The 9,327-nt window shown below is 42.4% G+C and overlaps 1 long non-coding RNA gene across 2 annotated transcripts in view; it reads left to right on the top strand.

The window, feature by feature from the left end:
* The window catches only part of LOC110257556, a 46,977-nt gene that overhangs the window by 35,805 nt on the left and 1,845 nt on the right, over positions 1 to 9,327 (top strand). Inside the window, exon 3 of one of the 2 annotated variants that reach the window (XR_002340340.1) lies at positions 8,124 to 8,431. The exons of the other annotated variant lie outside the window; for it this stretch is intronic. This is a non-coding gene — a long non-coding RNA (uncharacterized LOC110257556). Of the gene's footprint in view, positions 1 to 8,123; positions 8,432 to 9,327 lie in introns of those variants that run through there. 2 annotated transcript variants of the gene reach the window in all.

Below are 9,327 nucleotides of genomic sequence, written 5' to 3'. Positions count from 1 at the left end.
GGTTTAATTTCCCTGAGGACTTAATATATTTCTCTTCCAAATTGCTCCTTTGCAAACTGCTGATGGAACTATGGAACTTCCTTTTTTTTTTTTTTTTTTTTTTTTTTGTGGTCGGTAGATCCAAACTTTTGAGAAATGGGTGAAGCAAGGAGCAAGTTATGTTGGCTGAGTTTACACCCTGGAAAAAAGTGGACGTGATCAGCCTGGTCCTCTTTTAAAACAGGCTTGTATGTAGTTTTTCCAAACGTTAGCAATTCACCAGTTTTCAGTGCTTCCTTGGGGTTCTGGGCCGTCAATTAGTTTTTCTGACTGCGGTCAGTATCCAGAGCTGATATGACTAATTACTCCCTTGCCTCAACCAGGTTTAAACTTCCAAGTTTGGAGTCTAATTAGAGTTCTAATCGTATTCATATAGGGCTTGGCTCTTTTCCACCATATCTCCAGTTAGCTTTGAAAATGTTAGCAGAGGAGTTCCTGTTGTGGCTCAGTGGAAACGAATCTGACTAGCATCCATGAGGATTCAGGTTTGATCTTTGGTCTTGCTCAGTGGGTTAAGGATCCAGCATTGCCATGAGCTGTGGTGTAGGTCACAGACGAGGCTCGGATCTAGCGTGGATGCGGCTTTGGTGTAGGCCAGCGGCTACAGCTCCAATTTGACTCCTAGCCTGGGAACTTCCATGTGCTGCAGTGGCAGCCCTAAAAAGACCAAAAAAAAAAAAAAAAAAAGAAAGAAAATGTTAACAGATATGAAACAACATTACCTAACATACATATACGAGATCACCATAATTCTTTTTATGAAATGGGCTACCATATACATAGTATGTTTAGGGATTCTCGATGGGACATGTGAGCGCATAAAAGAAATCTATCTCCCGGACATGTGGCATTTATACAGAAGCTTGTTTACTAAGATTATAGAGAGCTTAAGGCTACTCCCTTCTAAGCTTTTCTCTCCATCCTGGATACTTCTCCTGAGTTTTCAAAACCCTGGATACCCAGCTTCCAACCACACAGTGCAGTTGGGATGTCTCACAAGTATTTCAAGTCCAGTATGTCCAGAATGGAATTTATCTGTTCAGTACTTCTCTCTCCTTCTGTTTCTCATTTCAATGAATAGTTACGGTATTGGTCAGGGTTCAGTAAGAAGGCAAAACAGTAATCTGAATAGGAAATGGTTAATACAGGGAATTATTAATTATAATGGGATTAACTATGAAGAGGTAAATAATAGTGAGGGCCACGGAGAGGATGCAAGGAAGGATGGATTGACTGCAGTTCAAGCTGTACTGGAGACTGTGGCACAGTTTTCGACAACTGGCTCAGTTAGGGCCATCCATCCCTTTATCCAAGCTAAAGTCTCTGGTGAGATCCTTGACTCTTTCCTCCCCTTTTTTCCCACATCCCTTTCTACAGATAATGAACAACTGGGTTGTTTCTAGTTTTGAGCTATTGCGACCAGTAATAATGGCCAGTATTTTTTTTTTTTTTTTGACCATTTATCATGTGCCAGGGACTGTTCTGAGCACTTTGTGAGTTAACTTTTTTAATCTTTCATAATAATCCCATTATTGTTCCTGCTCTACAGAAAGGGAAACTAAAGTGTGGAAAGGATAAGCAACTTTGGAACCAAAGTGGCAGATCCAAGTAGTCGGAGCCCTTACCTACTGTGCCGCTCTGCCCAGTCAACTCTGTTCTCTGCTGACTTCTAAGCGACCCTTCCGTCTCGTCCCTTCTGCACAGCCCCATTACTCAGTTCATCCCTTTCTCTTGTCTAGACCTTCATCTTGGTCCTCTCCAGTTGTCTTCCACCATACCATCGGAAAAATTGTTTTACAATACAAGGTATTTATGACTTCTTCCTTAAAACGTACCAGTGGTTGCCCACTGCCCTTGGAATCCCTTCGCCCGCTCTTCAGCGTTATCTCTCCCCACTCCCCACCAACTCAGTTTTTTGACAAACTTCTCTCTGTTTTTCCAAATGGACGCGCTTTCTCTTGCCTCTAGGCTTCTGCCCATGATTTCCCTATGCATGGAGTATGGATCTATTCCCCTCTCTCCTTTTGACAGCAGTTTATTGTTTGGGTCTCAGCTGAGGCATCATATGTTGTGAGAAGTCTCTCCTGACTTCGTGCTCCAGGCAGTGTCGCATGGTTTACTGACTGTGGCTCCTCGCCCTGACTTGCCCTGTTTCCTTGTTCCCTCTTCCCCTGCTCTGTGCAGTGCGTGAGGACTTTGCTTGTGCAGATCCTAATTCCTATTGTCTATCTCACAGATGCTCAGGAAACTTTATTTCTAGATGAATGATTAACATGTTTATTAGTGTTGGGGCAAGGAGTTAAAACCGAAGTTGCTTGTTCATTATTTTTCCTGGTTTGGGCCTCTGGCCAGAGTTTTCTCTTTACTGAGATGTTTACGTTTTTAGAACTTAAGTTTGTGGGCTAATCCTGAAATCACAGCATCTGAACGTTCTCTCGTTGAGGATTCACATCTAAGGCTTTCTCAGAACGAGGCTGTTCCATGGGCAGTCAGGTATAAGTAGGCTGACTGTGAGTTTAGGTTTATTCTGTTGTAGTAGAGTATCCAGCTTGATAAGTTCAGTGTGTCCTGATGGATCCTGCCGCGTTGATGCCCCCAAACACCAGGAAGGGTGTGAAAGGGGCTGCACAGCCCCAAGGAGAGGGTCCTGACGCGGGTCTCTTTGTGAGTCTGTCTACTGGCTGAGCACAGAAGAGGGTGCTGCGATTGCCCACCAGCCGCACCCTCCCCTCAGGCAGGCAGGCAGAGTGGGGACAGGTCATTTCCATCAATCAGGAGCTGAGCTACCTTGAGTTCGGTCTCAGACTTTGTAAGGCGCTGGTTTATCTGGACTTCCGATAAAACATTTCAAATAAGAGGTTGCTTTTTGTGCTGTGGGTTGTATGTTTTTGTTTACCTCTTTATCTAGAGGTAAATAAAAACATAATGATCCAGGACCCCTGAGGCCATGGTGAGGTCTGTCAAAGAGGTGATACATTTTGACATCCAGGGGAACCTCATTATAGAACCCTTCTCTTTACTGTCAGCCTAGCCATTTACTTCCCGAGCACTTGTCTTTTTTACACTGTTTATATCTACCTTTCCTTCTAAGCATAATCAAATTGTTATGCTATGCAGAAGAATTGATGGCCATTATAGTCTTATTTTGCATTTCATGTTTGCAAAGTTATTTTGTGACCATTTGTTAACTAATTTCTGGCCCTTTTTAGAGGTGGGTGGTAGTATTACTGTATAATTTATTTTAGCATTATGTGTGCAAAGAGAAAGAAATACCTGCCTTGGTTCCAAATAAAAATAATCCTATGCAAATTGCATAAAATTATTATTTTAAAAATGTGTGGTCGTGCCTTTGTTTCAGGATTTATGAGTGGCTTGTTATAATGAGCTTGTCATATTTTGGTAGCAGGACTGTATTTACTTCTGTGCTTTTTGCTGTGACAGATTACAGTGCCGGGGCCTTGGAAGGTGCTGATGTGAACGTGAGACAAAGATTATTCCTCTTTGTAGTAAAAGCAGTTGAAATTCAATTCTAGTTGAAGTAACTTAAAGAATCAATTTGTACAATACAAGAATAAACATTAAATATTTATAAAAGTGAGCTCACATGATTTATTCTAGAAGGTTGATTAAATGCAAGGCCCTATATCTAAAGAACATATTTTAGAACAATGTATTGAACAAACTTGTAGTATTGGGGTTAGATCTTTCAAACAACATGGAGTGGTAATGTTTAAAAAAAATTTAAAGCAGTTGTGCAAGGCTGATTAGGAAGCAGACTCTAGGAAGCAGACTGTCTACAGCACAGCTTTCCAACTCAAGCTTTTATGTTTTTTAATGTTTCATTTTTATTGACATTTTTTTCCTTGCAGGAAAAATGTGTGATTTTTACTAGCCTGGCAGGGGGTTGTGGTACCTTTTGCCAAAGTGTCAAGAAAACTCAGAATTCTCTGCATGAGGGACAAAGACCAGATGTTTAGTTAAAACAACACATAGCTTTTATACAAATATAGGCAGTGGAAACCAAGACCTTTACCGGGAGGTTTTTTCTCTCTGTTTTTGGCCAATCTTGTCTTTTGATAGTTTTAAAATAAGCAAGTAGCCATCTTGTTTTTCCAACCTGAGCGGAATAATTTAGTTTCTTACAAAGTGTGTGCTTTTTCAGTATCTTGGTTTTTTTGTTTTTTTGTTTTTTTTTTTCTTTTTGGTTTTAACATTGTTTTGAAGGATTCTGATCTAAAATGTAGAATGTGTTCTTCAAATAATAATTTGCTTTAATAAAAATAAAGCATGAGACTTTAGGAAGAACCTAGCCTAATCCTTAGGCTAATTTTTTCCAACTGCCCTTGCCCCACCTTCACTGGGGAGGAAATGTGTTGCTTAAACCTGCATCGGTGTGGGTTTGGAGGATGCTTAAAAAGGCAGCTGTTTCTCCTCTCCTTCATAGATGAATAAGGACTGATGGGTAACCAGTGAGAATTAGCATCATCCTTCAAGGGGACCTTCCTAGTTGCTCTTTCACCTCTGATGGGAAAAAAAAAAAAGGAAGGAAGTTGAAGTATGCATATGAGTGGGTTGTTTTTATTTATTTGGCTGTTCCTTTTTGTTTGGGGGTCATGTGGTTTCTGTGCTCCTGAGGGCTGTTGGTAAGAGCTCCCACAAGGTCCACAAGAGCCAAGCAGCTGCCTTGGTTCAGAGCGGAAGTGGCCCTGGTTCTGCCCACCCTCACACTAACATATGTGCACTTGGATTTTATTCTTGTCTGTTACCAGTCCTTTGGCTCTGGCTATACCACCTGCCCCTCTGCTCTAGGCCTGAGCTCATGTGAGCGCCTCACACCAGTGGGCCCTGTTTCACTTGAATTACAGTGGCTGGACTTTATCACTGAGGAGCGGGTTATGCTTGTCTTCGACATTGGTTTTACTGAACTCCCGAAGGGATGTGTCCATTACATTACCAGGGATTACTGCGTGGCACTTCTGCTGGTTAAACTCAATTCCATCACAAATGAAAGTCAACCAATTCTGAGCAAGCAAATGGAAAAACCCTCGGCTAAATAGTTGTCTTCTGAGGGGCACTTAGAAGCATGCTTTTAACCTACGGTAACTTTGGGTATAAACTTAATTAAAGGAGAAGATTTTCTGGGAGTTCCTGTCGTGGCGCAGTGGTTAACGAATCCGACTAGGAACCATGAGGTTGCGGGTTCGGTCCCTGCCCTTGCTCAGTGGGTTAACGATCCGGCGTTGCCGTGAGCTGTGGTGTAGGTTGCAGACGCGGCTCGGATCCCGCGTTGCTGTGGCTCTGGCGTAGGCCAGTGGTTACAGCTCCGATTGGACCCTAGCCTGGGAACCTCCATATGCCGCGGGAGCGGCCCAAAGAAATAGCAAAAAGACAAAAAAAAAAAAAAAAAAAAAAAAAAAAAGAAGATTTTCTGATAATATTTTGATTCTAAAAGGTGAGATCTAGACAGAAAGTTCTATACCTATTGAGGCTAAATGAACTAAATAAATGTTAATGTAACCCTATTAAATATCTACTGGGTTTAATTCTATACAGGGTTTTATACCGAGGGAATTTAAGAAATCAGGTATTTCCTCTTTGACTACCTATGATAAAGAAAATAGACAAAGCTGGGGTTCCCATCATGGCTCAGCGGAAACAAGTCTGATTAGTGTCCTTGAGGTCACAGTTTCGATCCCTGGCCTTGCTCAGTGGGTTAGAAACTGGCGTTGCTGTGAGCTGTGGTGTAGGTTGAAGACACAGCTTGGATCTGGCATAGACAACTATAAACACGGACTTAAGGACCCAGAGCATATTAAGAAAAGCGGGCTTTGGCTGATGGGCTCTGATGGAGCGCTTTCTGATTTAACAATAGCAGTAGCCAATGGTCCATGACCTGGAAGCATCAGACCAGGAGAGCAGCGTGAATACACCTGTCTGTGCCCCATTCCCCAACCTCTAGGTCAAGAGTGGCGGAATCATCCTTCCTGTGTTTTCCTGTACTTTAGGCTGATTTTTTTGTTTAAATTTACCACTTTTCAACTTTCCTTAATGTATACCTTCGCCTGATCTCATTTGGATTAAAATATCCAGGGAGAAGGAGTTCCAGCATCTGGAGCAGTCCCTGACATACAGCTAAGGAGGGCATGATGAGAGATGGAATAGAAGAGAATTCACTCTGGGATCACTCTGGACCTCCCTGCCTCTTGAGCAGTTTCCTGAAACATTCTTGAAAATGTTTTGTAGTTGAGGCTTTCATTATTGGAACAGCTGCAAAACTAGTCTCTCCTTTACCTGGTAGAAGATTCAGAAGTCCTTGGTTGCACGTTATTGAAACTTCCGATGTGTTTAAACAAAGTGGAGAATTTAGTATAAGGATACTGGGATGTCCTGGGAATGATACCAGGGCCTATAGAACGTGTAGAGCCTAGGGCTCAAATCACCAGCGGGACTTTCTCCTGCAATTCTCATGTCTTCTTTCTGTGCATCAGCTTCATCATCCCCTCTTACTGCTGTCTTGATCTGCCTGCTTCTCTGTTCGCCAATAACTTCTGAGTTTACGTATCCTCCGTTTCAGCTACCCCATGAGAAACTGTCTTATCTCAGTTCCAGATTCAACATACCAGGAAAAGGCTCTGATTGGCTTTCTGGATAAGGTGCCCCATCTTCAATCAGTTATCTGTGGCCAGGGTGGATCCCATTGCACCAACATAGAAGATCCAAACCTGTGGAAGAGTTGGGAGTGGAGTGCCACCCTTAAGACAGGGCAATAGGCGTTCACAACAGCAGAAAAGCTAGTGTAATGGAAAATCTGGGCTGTTCTCTCCCTGAATCCAATTCCCTGTGCAGAGGGAAACTACTTCCCAAGCTGGTGAAAAAATAAGTTCCGACTTGCAGTCAGAGGGCATCTTACCCCATCCCATGTTGGTGTGGGTATCTGTTTCTCTCTAACGGTGCTGAGGAGTCTCTATCAGAGTCCACTGATATTAGCAGACAGCGCCTTCATCGCTGCCATCTGGGTCTTTGTTTTTGCAAGCAGGTGTTCTTCTGTGATATTTTTGTGGCTCATGTGGGGCTTTGATGATAAAAACAAAACAAACAAAACAAACTCTAGATCTTCCTTCCCTAGAGGCAGCCAAGGGCACAATTCCCAGCTATTTCTCCATATTTCCATCAAGGGCAGTGCCAACTTCCAGAGACTGGAAGACCCCTTTTCTCCCCTGGCAGGTGAGAGTCCTGGCTCAGGTGTTCCTCTTTGGCATTTGGAGGCGCTTCCGTTTCCAGTGTTATGCTCAGCACCAGATATGAAACACTGTCCTGAGAATTTGAAGACCAGGTGGTGTGGTCCCTAAATGGTCCTAAACTCTTTTCAACTTGGGCCCCTTTCCTAAATGTTTCATGCCCTTTATATTGCTGTGGTGATTCTGGCTTGCCTTATTTCTTCGCATTGAGTTTACTAAGGTCAGGTGAGTTCTGTGACCCAGAGTAGAAATGGTTCATTGCCTTTTGAGCAAGAGAGTTTATTTTTCTATTAATTTGGCAGGTTTATCATTCTTTGTCGATACTTGGGTACTCTTCCTTGGAAACACTCCAGAGTTCCCTCTCCTTATATCATGGGCTGCATAAAGATTAGTGTTTATTTTGTAGAAAGTAAAAATAAGACTCATGTATAATTCCAAATATAAGCATATATTCTTTTGGTAATTAGCTTCATTGTTCTCTGTCATTTTTTTTTGACAGTATTTACGCTAAATTAGAAATAGTAATAATGGGACATTCTAGTTCATTCCGACAACCATATTTGCTTTTAGTGGCGGAAAGTATTTTAGAAGTGTTCATTAAAACAATTCGATAACTGTGTATCCATTATTAATAACCCAAGACAGGGAATTACATGTTATGTGACTCATGTAACCAATAAGGAAGCTACTATTTCCATAATTATAAAGAATTCATATCATATCCATTTTACTATTCTGTATCATTTGACCCATTTATGGCTCATTTTGAAAGAGTAAGATTTAAAAATTTATAAAGTTTTCAAATGAAAACTCTGCCAGGTAATTTCTCCCTTCCATTGCTGACAGGAGGTGTCCTCCATCCAAGAGGCGACCGTTTGCTCCCACCCCCTCTCCTCTAACCGCATACCTGCAGAGAACCTTCAGGATGCTCTGAGCTCCTCTCCTTCCGAAGAGAGCCTGGGCAGAGAACACGCATCCTTCGCTGGGAAGCCTTCTGAGGGGTTAATTGTGAAAAAGGATGGGAGAAGGTGATGTCTGTTGGCTAAATTCTGGAACTAAATTAAGCTGTGGGGTGAAGGGAAGCCACTCAGTGTCCACGTGCTCTCTGTCAATGACCCAGTCAAAGATTCTAAATGCTCAAAAGACAAAAAAAACGACAAAAAAAAAAAGATTCCATGTGGCCTATTTTGAGAAGTTGAGCAAATGTTCTGCAGGGCCATCTGAGTCATCAGCCCAGAAAGTTCCCCAAAGTGTGGGGTCCTGGTTGCTGCTACTCCTACTGCTATCATTCTTCCCATCTTCCAGAGTTCATGGTAGGGCGGGAGGAAGAGGAAGTGGGATGCAGGCTTGGAGAGAGAAGAGCATAACTGCAAGGACTTTTGTCTTGGTAGAAGATGGACGTTTATCTTCTAGATTTTCTTTCTGGCACAGAAGAGGGAATCAGGCCAAGTGAATGATTCGTGGCCTATTATTCCTTTCCTTCACCCCCACGCCAGATCTCCAATGCAGTTCAATTTGGAGCAATTTGTAATTAGGGTCAAGGAGATCTCCGGATTATTATCACACCCAAGAACCTGGGGCAGTGTTGTTCCTAACGCACTGCAAATTAGCACCAAGAGACTGACTCCCTTCCCACATGATCCGATTGCATCACCCTCTCTCTCTCTCTGGACGGGCATGCGAACAATAGCTGCTGAAGTGATTTTGATGAAATGTGACATTTGCAGAGTGTGGCCACCGACCAAAGAATCTGAGATTCAGTATCCAACATTTCACAGGCTACAAAATATAAGCTGGCCAGCATTTATTGCTTGTACTAACAGCTCGAGCCAAGTTTCTTAAGCCTACAGAGCAGACCTCTTACTGCTGCTAATTTTACTGTCAGCAAACAAAAGGGAAATAGGAAATGGAATGGAATGCCTGAACCAGAGCATCTGTGGGAGCAATATAAACCAGATTATGTGAAGAGAGAGCGACTTTCTTTTTCCTAAAACTAAAAAGGACACAATTTGCACAGACATAAAATGGGAAAAAATGTAATGTAGAGAAA

This window comes from Sus scrofa, chromosome 18 (assembly GCF_000003025.6).
Source record: "Sus scrofa isolate TJ Tabasco breed Duroc chromosome 18, Sscrofa11.1, whole genome shotgun sequence".
Classification (NCBI taxonomy): Eukaryota; Metazoa; Chordata; class Mammalia; order Artiodactyla; family Suidae; genus Sus; species Sus scrofa.
The sequence above is the reverse complement of the archived record's forward strand: the minus strand, read 5'-3'. Positions and strand labels throughout refer to the sequence as shown.